This window comes from Homarus americanus, unplaced genomic scaffold (genome assembly GCF_018991925.1).
Source record: "Homarus americanus isolate GMGI-L3 unplaced genomic scaffold, GMGI_Hamer_2.0 scaffold19318, whole genome shotgun sequence".
In the NCBI taxonomy this organism is placed as follows: Eukaryota; Metazoa; Arthropoda; class Malacostraca; order Decapoda; family Nephropidae; genus Homarus; species Homarus americanus.
Genome location: NW_024732238.1, coordinates 7,677,138 through 7,694,146, shown reverse-complemented (window position 1 = coordinate 7,694,146; position 17,009 = coordinate 7,677,138). Strand labels below are relative to the sequence as shown.

Sequence of the window (17,009 nt, the reverse complement as noted above, 5' to 3'; positions counted from 1 at the left end):
TATATATTCCCTTTGTGTGTTTGCCCTTAGGACAATTATTTCTTTTACCTGTACCCCTGTATTGTGTGTGTGTGTGTGTGTGTAGACATACACACACAAAACACATACAAATAAATAATAATGGGAAAATACTCTCACAAATAATCAGAAACAAATTTATAAAAAATGTGAGTTTACCCTCAAGTCCATGGTTTAATAAATAAAGCACATACTTGAGGGTAGACTGTCACATTGTTAATAAATTTGTTTCTGATTGTTTGTGAGAATATTTTCCCATTATTATTCATTTGTATGTGTTTTGTGTGTGTGTCTACACACACACACACATATATTTACAATACAGATAAAGAAAATTACTGTCTCTAGAACGAATGGCTCTCTGTCCCAGCCGCGAAAATGCTGGCAACTTTAAAACTGCCTACACACATTCTTGGGTACATCCAGTGTGTCATACGCGAATAATAGCGGACAGCAAAATAAAAATCCGCAAATTTGGGGGCCCCTGTACTGTATATATTAATAATTGAGAATTTTGAGTATCATTAACGCACCTCAGCCTGGCAGGAGGACATATGCTGGGAACTTAAAGAGCCAAAATTTTTTTAATATTTGAGAAGTGATTAAGTTGTGATGGTTGATGTGAATGAGAAATTAAAAAAATGGATCTAGCCAAAATGGCATGGGCCAGTTTTAAAGATGTTACAAAAGGCAATTAATTTTACTTTGAGAAATAGGCTTGAAGTGCAATGTACAATCATCTGTCACTAGCATGGACACTTTCAGCAGCCACCAGGTGGCTAGAGGCCTTCAAAATATGCTACTACAGGAAAATAATAGTCAATATTGATAGGCAAACATATTAAAAAGTATTAAGCCTGATTAGAGAAATAAAAGAAATACTGAACTGAAAATATATAGAATAAGATAAGTGAGACTTTTATTATTTAATTAGGGATGAGGAAATACTGTAACTGTCAGGAAATTCAAAGACAAAACTGAAAGAAAGAGGGCCTAGGGAAGATAAGAGACTGTGATGCAATTACAAGCTGTGTCCCTAAATACACAATCTGACAGAATTTATAAACATACAGTACTCAAAATGTTTGGAATGAAAGGTCAACTTCAGATATGAGGACGACAGACTCGACACTTTTCAATTTTGGAGCAAACATGAATGATGATGATGATGACAAATCCACTATAACAAGCTTTACTGTACATTAATTTGAGAGGAAAAACAAAAACACCACTTTGGTACTTTTTTGTTATTTGCCCCAATCAAAATTTAAACATTTCTAAGTACAGTACCAGATTTAGGGTTACCGTGTAAGACATAATGGCCCAAACAGTGGGCAATGATGGAAAAACAAGTGGAATAAGCTTGTGCAGTAGACCATAGATGTGCACTCCACGATTGACCAACTTGAACTGACATTAATGCCATGACCAGCTCACATGACACCTATAGTTCAGTATTGTATTTGTTTACACTAAGGTAGGGCGTTCGCATCCAATGGCTGCATGGACATCACACATAATCATAAATATCTCGTAATTTACAATTTTACCAGATATTACAAACATTGTAATATACATACAGGGTATGTATCAAAATATTTTGATATGTCATATACAGTACAGTATTTCAAAATTGTACCAAATATGAAATTTGTAATAAATATTTTGTAATAAGAAAACTTTAAGACTTATGAGTGATTTCGAATTTGAGAGGTACGAATTATTGGGTTTTTACTGTACACTACTTATACTTAACATATGGCTAACACCTCTGCCAATTTTAAAAACTAAAATAGCTTTTATCTCCATATTGAAGATAACAATTTCATGTCTCCGAGTTATTTCTAGGTGGTAAATGACACGAAGGCAGTCACAACCATCGCAATCAGCCACGCACTGCATTTTTGGCGTCAGCATTCTAAGCATCTGTAAACGAGAAAATACGTAATGTACGTTGGCATACTTATCTCTGCTTTAAATTTATCAATGCAGTTTTTATTTTTGTATTGTTATTTTGAAATATGTGGGAAGAAAACCATGCTATACATATTTTAATACCTTGTACAGTACATTAGTTAACTGTGTACAGTGTATGTGAACAACAATTTCCCAGAAAATTGTTGGACAAGGGACAATGAGAAAGCTAAATGTAAATAAGAATGTACAGTACAGGTGTTTCAAATACAGTCACCCACAAAAGCCTTGTTGCCTCTCCTGCTATTCAACAATCTCTGAGATTCAGACTTGTGAACCCAAAGCAGTAGACACTGATGCACTATTCTGCCCGTAAATGCTTCAGATTCATGAGTCCAATCTTGGGGTTCATGGATTAGGAAGAGAGGCAACAGGACTTTGGTGGTTGACTTGACTGTACCTGACAATAGATGCATCAGCATTTGGAACATTAATAATGAACTGAATCATAAGAGATGAGGAGAGAAAATAATAAAGGAAGTGAGAACCATAAGGACAGAGATAACAACCTTGTCAAAGAAGGAAAAGATAGGGAAGTCTTGATGGGGGGGGGGAGGCAAATACAAAGCAGAGAATAAGAAAAATAAGAGGAGGAAGTGTAGGAGAAACTGAGCCATGGATTAGTAAAGTGTGTGTGAAGTGAGAGATTACTGAAAAAGAGCACAAAATTCAAAGATAAACAGAAGACGGGAAGATAAAAAAGATTATAGAAGAATGGTATGAAGAATATCCAGTGAGCAGTGTGTTAGTGAATGACAGCAGAATCAGTCTTCCAGTGGTTTATGGGAGAAGTTATATTAGTTAAAGAATGACAGTGAATGGTGAGACTGTGTTTGCCCTTTGTTCTGGCCATTCTGCAACATATCAAAAAATTACTTGCAACTTTGGAAGCAAATGGAGGAAAAAATATGGTGATCCTATTTATTCAATGTTCGTTATGTGTGTCTAATAGTAGAGAGAGCAATTTAAAGTATTATGACTGTATTTCACAATCTAAAAATTATGTGACATTTATTAACTTTATCCAGATTATAAAATATGAGGTTACAAAAGATAATAAAATGGCATTTGTTCACCATATTGATAATTTATTGTATATGTATAATATTCAATGAAAGTTAAATCTAAAGCTTATGATAAAAAAATTCTTTTGTTTAAAAATACTGTGAATAGGATACAATACTTGTAGAAAAATCATCATCATCCAAATTTTATGACCATTGTCCACGCTTGCATGGGTTAGCCATGACTACAATAATTATAGGAAAGAAACAGGTAAATGGATAACATACTAGTGAACCTTCAGTATAGACACTCCACAGACAGTAAGCCATAAGAAGACCCACTCAGGACTCCAAAATGTCCAACATCTAAACATAAAGGAACATACACTAATACCTTACAAGATAATAGTATGTGCAGATCCAAAAAATCCCAAGACAGGATAAATGGCACCGTTTAAATTTCCCAAAATGGAACTTTATTTTATGAGATTCGATTCCAAGGTAGCCAGACGATCCCTTTTGCACCCTTAGGCCAGACCCCACATCACTTATGAACAGTGCTGAGCTATACACCATGAAGTTAGGACAAGTCTCTGAACATTAAACCTTAGGACTGTATGACAAACAATCTACCCAGAGGTATATGTCCAAAATTATTAGAGGAAGCATTTAGCTGCAAAAATACTAGAAGCAAGTTAAGAAGTTCTCTCTACCTGGTGTGTTCAGTGGCATATCATGGTCTTTTTTTTTACAGCGGAGGAAAAAGGATTATATATTTCCAACTGGACAGGAAATTGATTTACCTACATAACATAAGCTTTTATCAAGAAAATAAAACAAGAGTGATTCCAGCACTACTGATAACCATATCCACTTAAAATAATTTATGAGGGTGAAGTAAACGAATCAGAATACAGTCGGCCCTTAACATACGTGGGTTTAGCATACACGGATTTGCAAATACGCGGATTGCCCCGCCGGAGGAATATTCTGTACAGTGAAGTAATATACTGTAAGTACATTCAAATTGCGCGCCATTCAACTCGCGCGCGGCACCTCACACGGGACACCGCCCGCTCCCGCAACCTCACACACACACGCATAGCTCTCCCTCACTCAGTCAGTCTCGCTGTAACCACGCTTGAGTTGACATCAGCATTGTAATTGCAAAAATATTACATTTCCGTGAATGTATTATATCAAGCACAGTATGAATAGAATATCACTAATATAACAGTATTTTAACCAAAAACTATTAAAAAAACGAGTAACATATTTTGAACATCGGAAGGTTAGGTAAAGTCTTTTGTTTTCATGTAGTTTATCCTAATTTACATTGAAATACATTATGTTTCAGCAAAACTACTATTTATTTCTGAGAATATGGAAATGTAATATTTTTGCTGAAATGACATACGTATTACAGTGGAAAGTGACGAAAGCAATGACTTTTGATTTCTTTCGTTCAAAAGATGTTACCGTAATCGCTTTTCGAATGGTTTTCAGTTAAAAAACTGTTGTATTACAATAATATTCTATCCTAATTCACTTGTGATGCAACAGTTTTTTAACTGAAAACCATTTGAAAAGCGATTACGGTAACATCTTTTTAACGAAAGAAAGCGAAAGTCATTGTTTTCGTCACGATTTTATCCCACTTTCCACTGTAATACGTACGTCATTTCAGCAAAAATATTATATTTCCGTGAATGTAGTATATCAAGCACAGTATGAATAAAATATCATTGTAAAATAACACTATTTTAACCGAAAACTATTAAAAAAACGAGTAACATCTCTTGAACATCGGAAGGTTAGGTAAAGTCTTTTGTTTTCGTCATGTACTTTATCCTATTTTACATTGAAATACATCACGTTTCAGCAAAATTACTATTTATTTCTGAGAATATATTCATTCAGGTGCAGTTTAGGTAAAATATACATGTGATGTAACATTTTTTTAACTGAAAACGATTCGAAAAACACGTATCCTCTAGCCCTGTTCAAGGAGAAGACCGGGAGGAGCTGTTTGGTGCTTAAGACGATGACAAGAAAAATCATTCTGAAGGATTTTAATGAAAATATTCAGAAATATGATATCTTAGTATTTATTCAAGTGAATTAGGATAGAATATTATTGTAATACAACAGTAGTGACGATGTGGAGGAGGCGGAGGGATAGAGCGGTGAGGAGTGGTGACTGGCGGGAGCAGGGACGAGTGGAGATGCCAGCCAGTACATTACGGGTGTACAGTATTAATTGTTTTTATAGCTCTTTTTGCATTTTAATATTAAATACTGTACATTACGTTTAAACAAAACTACTATTTATTTCTGAAAATATGGAAATGTAATATTTTTGCTGAAATGACGTAAATATTACAGTGGAAAGTGATGAAAGCAATGACTTTCGCTTTCTTTCATTCAAAGGATGTTACCGTAATCGCTTTTCGAATGGTTTTCAGTTGTGGGATTATGAGGCTAATGATAGGATAGAATATTATTGTAATACAGTACGGTACAACAGTTTTTTAACTGAAAACCATTCGAAAGCGATTACGGTAAAATCTTTTGAACAACGAAAGAAAGCGAAAGTCATTGTTTTCGTCATGATTTCATCCCGCTTTCCACTGTAATATGTACGTCATTTCAGCCAAAATATTACATTTCCATATTTATTTCTGAGAATATATTCATTCAGTCACATTTAAGGTAAAATATACTTCTGGTGTAATATTTTAATGAAAATACGGTATCGTAGTTTTCTTTTGTTTCAAATTTAATTAACAAAGATTGATGTTTCAAATGTAATGAACAAAAATTTATGTACAGTATCTATAAATAAACTTTAAAAAATGAATACTTTGTTTTACATCGTCCTGTGCTACCATACTATGCATTTGGCCACTTTCGGCTTGCTATGATGACGCAAGAGATCTGCCCTGGCAACTGTACCGACACTCACAGCTGGTGGTGGGTTGGTGCGTCGTTTCCATTGTTTACTGGTAGTTACTGATAAATATTTTCCAACCTAACGAAACTATTACCTGTTTAGAGGTCGACCCCCAATTTTTTGCCAAATAATTTGGTCTTAAAAACTCGAACTACACACAGGTATATACGGTAAATAAGGACATGGGGGGCCAGGTTTTTTTTGGGGGGGGGGCAGCAAAAGTACACGGATTTTTAACATTCACGGGTATCTCTGTTACCTAACCCCCGTGTATGTTATTTTAACATTCACGGGTATCTCTGTTACCTAACCCCCGCGTATGTTAAGGGCCGACTGTACTGTAGTTCGCAAAATACACCAGAGGGCTCGCCCGATGACTGATAACTAGTACTGTATATCAATTCTCACTGGGTTAAATTACCGTAATTAGTAAAAGAAGCAGCAAATAAGGAAAACCCACTGGACTGTTGCACTCGCAAACCACTCCTACTCTACCTGCTACTTGCGTTGCTGTAGCCTAGTACCAAAATATGCCACAACCTACAGCAGTGACAGTGTTGCCAACTAAGGTGATTGGAATATCAGTAAAATTCTTTGTAATCATGCAAATTTGATAACTAAATTCAATTTAAAACATTCAGCACCACATATCTAATATACTGAAAATTTCCTGTGTACTTTTTTATTTATGTTGATATTCTTAAACGTAACTGATATGTTTGTTTACATTATGAGTCCCTGGGTTTACAGAATGATGTGAATTATATGAGTGTGTGACAGGGTGGGCTCAGAAAAATTACAATCCTTAGGGAAATTTATAACAAAATATGAAACAAAAACTGCTACTGTGATGCCACCTTTAGGCACTTACAAAATTAAAGGGAAAAATAGACTATGATGTATGCAAGGCTTTGGTTTCTCTTATGGCCACCAGAGGGTTCTGTTGAATGGTCTAGCTCACAAATATATTAAAAATAATTTCTGTATAAATGTGTTGCATTTCACCTGCCCAAAGAAAAGATTAACCACTAAATTATAAAGGGCAAATGCAGTTCATAAGTTGAGAAAAGAAGTTTCATAGTCAACAGTAACTTCGATGGAGGAATAATCACTCTAAAAAGCAGACCTGGCCTACATTTGATAGTAAGTGTTATTCAAATTCATATTTATGGATACTGTAACGTTAACCCATAAAAGGTCAGATTATTATACATACATGGTACCCCCCCCCCCCCCACCGGTTGAGAAAAATAAAATTTTTGTTTTATGGCCCTAAAACCCCCAAATGACCTAAGAAAACAATAACTACAAGCAAAAGTAGTAACTGGCCTTGTTTAACCCTTTCACTGCATTTCACGCACTTTCCATTTTATTCTTGTTACCGCCAGACAATTTTATTCAGCTTAGGGTAACCTCCCACTGTGATAGGGCTAAAAGTGCTGTGTGGCATTTAAAACTCAGGCTGGTGCAGTGCAGTACAGTATTGCTAAACCTACTCACTCCCAGTGCTGTCACAGTACTTCCGGTCAGTTTTGCAGCCATGTACTGTATATACAAAATGATTTTTTTTCACACAAGAAAATATGAATGCAGCAGTATAGCAAATAACACTAAAAAATTATTTATGAATTAAACATATGGATGTTTTTTATATGGGGCAACGCTGCTCACTCAAGGTAGGGGGAGGTATTTTCCATCCCTCTCGGTTTATTTTCCTTACATTTTTACTAATATTTTTCACTTATATTGTACTTAAATTACTATGGCACACGGATAGTTTAATGACAGCAATAATATTACATTAATACTAATGTGAGTTTATTATACACAACTCATACAGGCCTCAATATTTTTACTATTTACAAATATTTCACTAATATTATCTTAGCTCTCTCTTTGACTCTCTTTAGAAGTGCAGCACGATATGATATTCCTCAAAACACGGTTCGAGGCAAAGGGCAATGTCACATTCATGACAGTGGTACCGTGTATCACTGCGCTTCTTAGGTCTTAGTGTTGTGTGACTGCACACATGACATGCCTTCTGGACTTTCTTTTTCTTCATGTCTGGTCGTGGCTGCATGGTGCATGGAAAGTGATGACCTATGAGGAGCATAGGGAAATCACCATGCTGACAACATCCAGGGACTGGGCATTCCTCAACATTCTCCTCATGCAGCTGCTGCATCACCTCAATGGCAAAATTTTGGAGTTTTTTTTTTCCCCCGACTTTTCCATATACAATATGTGTGCATTCACCATGGTCATACCATAAGATGAAAGAATAGTTTTTTGTACCATTTAAGGGATTTGCGTGCACACTTAATGGAGGAAATCATTGCATCGGATTTATCAACCAGACGCAAGTTAGTATTATACTGTATCACGCACTTGGGCTTCATAATGCGTTGTCTTGTGCGCGGATCACGTTGTTGATAGTCGTAAGGAGGGCTACTTCTCTCTCGTCCTTCCAAATAATGGCCAGGATATGCTTGGTTTGCTTATAAACTACGTCTCCCTTGTTTGGTAGAGGATCAAAATGCGGGATGTGCTTCTTCTGCCTCTTTACTGTCCCACATGTTCATGTACCCATGGAGAGGAGAAACTCAAATAGAGCAGGTCCTGTGTACCAGCTACCCGCAAAAAGACAGTGGTTGTTGTTGAGTAACGGAGCCATGAGAGTCTTTACAACAGCTGATGCTCTTCCCAGGCTCATATCATCAGTCATTTCTGTTGCATTTCTGGTGTCGAGTACAATATCTAGCAAGAAGCCAGTCTTGCAGTCACCTGTGGCACTTAAGAGGGAATATACCGGCGAATCCCAATATTACCCTCCAGAACATCAGGGTCTCCATAATGACGACATTCTGGTATGGATAAAACACTTCTTTGAATTTCTTTTGAAGGTGATCAAAGACGGCCCGAATCTTCCTCATGTTGTCATTGTTCACGAAGCCCTGCAGGTTGTCAAAAAAGTGAAGTCCTTTCAATATATTGGTGAATCTATTCACTGACATGACTTTGCTGAAAATCGGTGTCTGGATGAGAGGGTCCGTGCTCCAGTAATCCCTGTAATTATTTTTCTTCACAATCCCCATCAGCATCACCAAGACCAGGAATGCCCTCATCTCGGCTCCTTTAACGTCATACCACTGGTACTCACGAGACTGTGAAGTTAACACCTTACCCCCTCTCATAAAGTAAATGTAGCGGTTCGTTTCTCTCACCATAATGTCAAGAATCTCATCATTCCAGAAATAGTTGAAGTAGGCACTCTCTCGGCTGTCTACTGCGAATTCTTGTATTTTTATTCCTGAATTTGATGCATCAAATTCTAAATATTTGGGTACAAAATCAGCCCATCAGTCCAAGCCCACTTGTCGGCAGGACTAACTCTGGCACAAACAACAGGTGTTCTTCCTTGACCATGGCGGCGTGTTGGCGCCCGTCGCCTGGTGGGGAGGGAGGGCCGGGAGTTACGTGTTGCCGTCTGCCGCGTGTCGGTTGGTTTGTGGTGGAGGTATTGGAGGTCGAGTGTGGTCGTGAGTCAGGATCATCCTCATCATGTGGGCTGGTTGACCCTGAGGAGGAAACAGATGACCTCATCCTCTACCTTCGACTTGTACTGGGCAGACGTAATCATGCAGTGGGAGTAGTAGGGGTTGGTGAAATGGAGGGAGTACTGGACGTTCTTGGAGATGGGGAGGGCAGCAACCCTCTCTCCACTTGCCACTCATCGTCATCGCTTTCCTCTTGTTCAAACACGTAGGCCGGGTCACTCACTATCATCACCTTCAATATCACTATCAATACATGTCTCTCTGTCACTACCATGTTCATCGTTACCCCTACCAAATAATTCGGATTACACCTCATCCTGATTGAGTGACTGGTTACGTTCACACGCCATGGCTATCTAGACTATACTGCATAGTCCCACAGCCTTGACTGTGGGTGGAGAGGGGAGGGTGGGTTGGGGTGGGGGTTTCTAAAGGCCGAGTGGCGGGAAACGTTTGCATAAGATGCCAGACACCACCAACCAACAGATTATGGTAACTAGACTCTGTTTTAAAGGCGCGGGAAAAGTATACTGTATTTGGAAAACGTTCTAGTACGTGAATTACCAGAGTTAGTAACACTGATGATCACATACTTGAATGTTAATGACCAGTTATGGGTTAAAGCAGATTTGCATATAACAATGGCTTAAAATCTTGTAATGTATTGGTGCAGCGGAGGAAATCCTATCCGATAAACAAATAGTGTTCCCAGGGTGGTGTTTCTATAAATAATTAGAACCTTACATGTTATTTCCTACCTGAGTGTTAGTTCTATACTGATGGCAACTGTCATATTTCTCTCATTTCATTCATTGTTGTTGCTGGTATCCATCTCCATTCTTCTCTTGCAAAAAACAGTGGACTTCTATGGGTTTTCTTGAAGGTGTAGTGTTTCTTTGTAAGTACTGTACCCGGTAACACAGTCTGGCTCAGTACACGATGGAATGTATGTTGAATACATAATACAGTACAATACTGTATGTAGATATGGATGGGGCCAAAGACTTTCCTTCTTCAGTTTGGGAGCTAACCATTCTCCCTCTTTAATCTGTTGAAAAAAATATTAACTTCAGTTTGCGAAAGGAAAATTTTATCTTAAAATCTAATTTCCTACTGGAGTCGGTATCCAAGTTGGCTCTTGTAATACAGGATATGGCAGAAAATAGATATCTATTACCCTGTAGTTCCAATAGATCATAAAAAAGATAAAGACATCCCAGCAAATTTCACCTGATGATTAAACACCCTAATGATACCGAGAGGTTAGGTTAGCATTAGGGTGTTTAATCATCAGGAAAAATGAGCTGGGGTGCCTAATCCTCACCTTCACATAATCCATCCCAATCTAGAGAGAGAGAGAGAGGGCAGACACTTTTAGTTTTATAGGTCAAGTAGAGCATTGGAGTGAAGTGGATGTGACAACTTTGTGAATGTCATAGTAGTGAGGTATTGACTGGGTAACACCTTCTGCCATAGCCTTTAATCTTCCTCTTTGTATGGTGATGATTATGACAGGGAAGGATAGATGGATAATTGGAAGAACAGTCCCCCCCCCCACCCCCACCTGTAATATGGTATGAGACATGATGACAAAGCTACAAAAGGTCAACGCACCAATAAGATCTGTCTGGTGAAAAGCGTTAAGCTACAAAATAATGGATAAGGCAGTTGGAAAAGAGATAAAGAAAAGGGGGAGTGTGTGTGTGTGTGTGTGTGTGTGGTAAGCTGGAAATGAGTGGCAAACTACGAGAACTTCAGAGCTATGTGCTGGAGTAAAATTATTTTTACCAAGAACAAAGGTGATACTTTGAAACTGCACAGTGATGTTTAAATTCATGGAAAAAACATATTTACTTAAGTTGTTTTTACTAACCTGTCACTCTTAAAAAAATACCTTTGCCCGCTGCAGGACAAAAAAGATTTCCGCAACTGAGAAAGATAATGCATACTTACCAACATGATACAGATATCTTCCAAGGGACTCGCGTCATCCATAACTGTATACGTTGGAGGACATGATCCCGCTTGATGCTGTCTTTCTCTTCGTCTCTTCGGTCATCACCTGAAAATCATTTAATGTGGTTAGTTCCAAACACAATAAAAAATGTATCACAAAATGTTGTTATTTCGGGGTTGTATATTTTCTGTCAACGTCAATGCATATAGACAACTAGAATGAGCACCAATATGTCTAATTATGCTTCCATGTGAAAATTTATCTTCTCATGTGAGGGACAAAACATAAAACTTGAATTCTAGTACAGTAAACCCCCCCCCCCCCAAAAAGGACAATATAGGACATTCGGTTTTAACGGATTTTCAACTACTATAGTGTAAATGGTTTGCCCTAATTAGTCCAATATCAACTACAGAGACATACAATTTAAACCCTGATTATAATTAAACTAACACAAAAACCTCATTAGCCATTAAGATTCCAAGAAACACAGCATCTCCCTTCAGGACCTCCTAGTAAAAAAAAAATTCCATGAAAAGCCTTGAGAATAAAACTCAAGTGAGATGCGGAGGTCAAGCAGCCATACCATTGGCCTTTTCAGCTGAGAATCCTGTACTGTACTATAAATAGACTGAGTACAAAATCCTCAGGGAGTATATTCCATACAATTGCACTGATGGCCTCTCCTGCAGAGAAATCTTGTAAGGTACATGAAAGACTGGGGTGACGCCCTTTTAATAGTAAATGTTGACTCGCCATACCACTGACGCTGTGACAACTCTGGCCCTCACCACTTCACTCCTGTTCACTGGTCATCTCAATTTTCACTTGGAGCAGTACACCGAGCTTATTTCACCAGATAATTGGACACCCAAACCTAACCTAACTCCCCAGGTAGCATGAGGGTATTTAATCCTCAGGTGAAATAAGGTGGGGGATGGTGGTACAGTACAGTGGTATCACATATGACTCACCAGGGTCAGATGTGAGAAAGAGGTTATCCAATGTGACCCTACCAAACATTGTAGGTTTTTTAAAGGTACGTACTCCACTTTCCTCCTGTACTAACACTGGTCAATGAAGGTTATAATAAAGAACAAAATTACTGTCTGGAAGGCTAATTAGCTGGTAAGTGGAGGAAATAGTATGAACCTTCCCATTCCTCTAAGCTGTGCAGTCAGCCAGTCATAAATATTTCCTACAAATATATGAAATGCAACTGGCTCCATATGTTTTCACACTGCCATCTTTGTGTGCTTTTATCCATTTGACTTTCTAATTCCACACATTTTTAAACATCATCCCATAATTCTCTACCAATTCTCAAATTCCCACACTGTTTCATAATTTGTTTAAGTCTAATGGTTCTGGAATCTTGAGTCCAGGTGTCCCTAAATATGGGGTATGTGGTGCAGAAGGATTTTCAGATCATACAGCGGGGTCGAGTTCTGGTGATGGAGGGCGTGGTTTTGGTGGTGAGGTGGGAAACGGTGGTGAAGGTGAGGCACGTTGGTGGTGTGTCGGAGATGCACGAGGAGCATGATGCAGCTGCACGCCTCACTTGTGGTTCCCTCCTTTTTATACCTTTCTTATCATTACACTCAACCTGCACAAAACTTAGTTCTCCGGTCTCATTGGATAAATCACTTTGCTCATCGGTATCTTTAACACCATCATGCCATTCTTTCAAGTCACTAACATCACTCAACTCTTCAAAACGTTTGATGATTTTCTTAGGCAGGAGGTTTCCTTTTCTCCCCCTCAGCCTTGAGCCTCTCTTCGCCTTGGAGGACTGCATACAATGTCTACCACCCCGTGTTTTTTCACCTTCCATTAAATTAATAACTTAATCACTTACAATTTTTAGTACACAAACTCACGAACACCTTTGTTCACTAATTACATATATTTTTCTTCACTTGCACTTTTTTACAGTATTATATACAAAATTCACAAGAAGCATGAAGGAACATCTTGTATTCTGAGAGTGGGTGGGAATACTGGACCAGATAATGCAAGAGGATACTGACCTGGCCCACCCCCTGTGTGTAGTTACCATCCCTAACAACACCCTAAGCTTCTCCCACAAGGTTCACACACACTAACAAATGCATCGCTAAGAGCGTCTGCATCATCAACATTATGTTAAACAATTGTAACCTAAATAAATAATATTTCTCCAGTACAGTACCGACAGAAATTGTGTCGTAAGATCCAGGGCGGGTAAAATTTATGCAAAAGGCCGCAATCCCTACAGCTAACTTCAACTGATAATGGCTGCCGTCCCTTTAGTTAACTTCCACTGATGATGGTTGCCGTCCCTACAACTAACTTCCATTGATGATGCCTACCGGCCCTATAGCTAATTTCGACGATGACGGCTGCTGTTAAAGGGTTAAGAGGCATTTCTTTTGAAAATTAGTACCAAATGACCTATGTCATAGCCCTATTTCAACAATTTTGAAATGACTGGGATACTTCATGTACAAAATTTTAACTTCACTTTCTTATTTCAATATTCCCATTCATGGTTACAGTTTTTTTGCATTAAAACTAACAGAGGAGTCTGAACATATTAAAAATAAATAGAATGAAGTTAAAACTAATTTACTGCTATAAAGGTTATCAGTAGTCAGTCACATAGAAATAACCTCAAGAATCATCAAAGCAAAGGCTAGTGACCTGACCTGACCTAACTGAGGTTTGACCGGTCCTACTGATATCCGAAAACCTTTAAATGACATCAACACCCATATGGCTAACAATCTTACCTATTCCATTTATGATTTGAAACTACACTTCTTAAATTAATCTGAAATAGTATATCATTGTTACCTTTCCATTAAAGAACTAGAAATAAAAGGGGTGCTATAGTTAATAAAAAGAATTATTTTTTTCATTTACTTGGTTTTCGTACTTCAGGAGGACCTACTTAAACTATATACCCTATACTGTCATACGTAAATTAGTTAATATTTCAACTTATTCCTGAAACACTGAATTTACATAGTCAATCTACCTTACCATTCACATATTATCGTTAATCAGAAGGTTAAGTTTACTTCTAGGTAAAATTGGACCTGTTGGCTGGGTGACACCTTGACCGTCCCGCTGGCCGCCATGGTCGCCCACTACACCTGACCTATCATATACGTTTACCTTCCTACTACCATCAATCGTCAAATTCAACAAGCCAATTTATTAAAATCATATTCTTTATTATATACAGAATATACTGGTACATCATTAAGAGTACAGAATAGTGGTTATATTACAATAATACTAGAAAAACACTTACGCTTAGCCGAGATACAACAATCAGCTGATACATGTTTACCATGGAAGACGATGGTGTTCCAATATTATTTATCATATACCATTAAACAGTTAAAGATATAATTCCTACTAAAATAAAACAAAAATAAATATATAAGGTTATAAAAAAATAAATATTATAAAATAAGAAAATAATAAAGATATAATAAGTTAGTATATTATTTAAAAAGATTGAAATATACCGATAAAAATATTAACTCTCACCTGATTGGCTATCGTGAGGCAAACACTGTGACGTCATTGTCATCTGAAATTCGTAGTTGAGTATTTTCCATGGCGGATGTGTTTGTGTGTCACTCTGATAAAATCTCTCAAAATCTCATTCATCTGTGGACGTGAAATGGTAAGTACTATCTGTACATATTGTAGCACCATTCAAGATCACCCCGGAAGAATATATCCGCCCAGTCGGTCCTATTTACTGAGAAATTAGAAGATATATATCGGCAACTGAAAAATGAGTTTTTAGGTCTTATTACGTGAATTTCGTACAATTTAAAGCTGTTATAGTATTTGCGAATACTTATTACACAAGATAGTCCAGAGAGTGAAGGATTTGACTGTATGGAATTTCCAAAGTCGTCAAGAGTCACTCCTTACCGACCACCACTGAAAATTTTCGTGCCCTGGACAAATGTATATAAATTACTTTCTGTGTATTGATGGAAATGTTTGAAATGATGTTTTAATAGTAATATTTTCTTGCTCTTGTGCCCAGAGTTGCACAGTTATCAAATAAATGGCGGTGGCAAGATGCTCTCTACTATTATCCCTCACTACACATCCTAAGGTTTTAAATGTGTTCTTATTCGTTTGTTAAGTGTATTTGTTGCTTCCCCCTTCGCTTTTGTATGTTCATAAAAAACAATGAAGTGTAAGCGTAGTTGATGTTAAGTTCTAGTTAACGGGGTCGGTGTGCCAGTTTGGTGTCCGCCACAAGTTTGTGTGTTCGGGAGAGTCCACTGTGTGTGCCGGGGGAGGACCCCACATCACTCTCGTCCCCAGCCACTCTCAGCGTAACCACGTAGGCCTAATAGAGAAAGGCGGTGTGGAGTTGCTCTGCAGTTTTTCCTCAAAAGTTCGGGTCTGAAGTGGACAGCAGACATTCAAAGTGCGTTTATGGTTAAAACATGCGTTTGTGCACAGGCTGACGTGAGTAGAAGTTTGCAAAACCGCATCAGATGCTCAGAAATCGACTGAGATGGGGACTCCGGTTATGTGACAAAGTCCGGCGGTTTGGCGTGGCGTTTTGAAGTGAAACTGGCAATTCAAGGAGTTAAATAAAGGTATTGTGTTGTGCTTCTACAACAGAACAAGTTGAAAACGTCATTTTGTAGTGCAGTAAAATAACTTGGGAAAGGTGTGTGTTGTGGGGTGGTAAAGGAGGGTGTAGTGGGAGTTGGCTGGTGGTGGGGGCCATCACACTCGCCCAGCGTCGACTCCTCCCTCAACTTTTTGGCAGATTACACCTCGCCTGAAGCTGAAGGGGCTCTTAAGAGGATTATTTCAAGACTGAAATCTTCGTCAGACGAGGATAATGAAGCCACGGCTGATCGTTTACGAGGAGGTAAGTTGATCGGGATACAAACCTTTTCTGTCTTTATATACGCCCATATTTGTACTTATAAGGTACCACCCAGTTGTATGTGACTCACAAATTGTCAGCAGACCTGGCGGGGCTGTGTGGTGCGGAAGATCTAGTAAAAATATCGTGGTGACTTACTTGGGAGGCGGATAATGTGTCGTCTCAGGGGTTGGGTGATATTATGATAACATACGGGGGAGTGAAGGAGTCAGCCAAGTTTGTTGTTGTGATAAGGACCGCGCTCACTACTCTACTCGGACCTACCTGTGACTCTTGTCTGTCTGCAGGAGGAGGGACAGGTCATGGGAGTTGAAGAAACTTGATAGAAAGAGTGGTTGAAGTCTTGAAGTTAGTAACGAACGTCAGTGTGTTCATTAGGAGTGCTCGTTGGGTGTACTCATCTTATGGAAGCAACGTGTATTTCCTGAATAGACGTGGAATTATTCTACATGTGCAATTTTCGTGTCCTAGAGTAGGAAAACCTAGTGGCATTATGGTGGGTAATAGCAGCTGGCGAGAGAAAGCCGTAGAGTTGTATGGGAGGGAGGGGACCATGGTGTGGGAACCAAAGTACATGTCACCGGGTGATTTTATAACATGTCAAGTTTCTCAGACTCTTGAG

The 17,009-nt window shown here is 38.3% G+C and overlaps 1 long non-coding RNA gene across 3 annotated transcripts; it reads right to left on the bottom strand.

Moving 5' to 3' along the window:
- Positions 1 to 331: 331 nt before the first annotated feature.
- Positions 332 to 15,140, bottom strand: LOC121868434. Of its 3 annotated transcripts, none has more exons than XR_006089400.1 (4): positions 15,007 to 15,140; positions 11,463 to 11,571; positions 10,268 to 10,557; positions 332 to 1,944 (listed from the first exon to the last, which is right to left on the bottom strand). It is a non-coding gene; the product is annotated as an uncharacterized LOC121868434 (long non-coding RNA). The 3 variants fall into 3 exon arrangements; XR_006089399.1 differs by lacking the exon at positions 15,007 to 15,140 and adding an exon at positions 14,765 to 14,816; XR_006089401.1 differs by lacking the exon at positions 15,007 to 15,140 and adding an exon at positions 14,491 to 14,731.
- Positions 15,141 to 17,009: the final 1,869 nt, after the last annotated feature.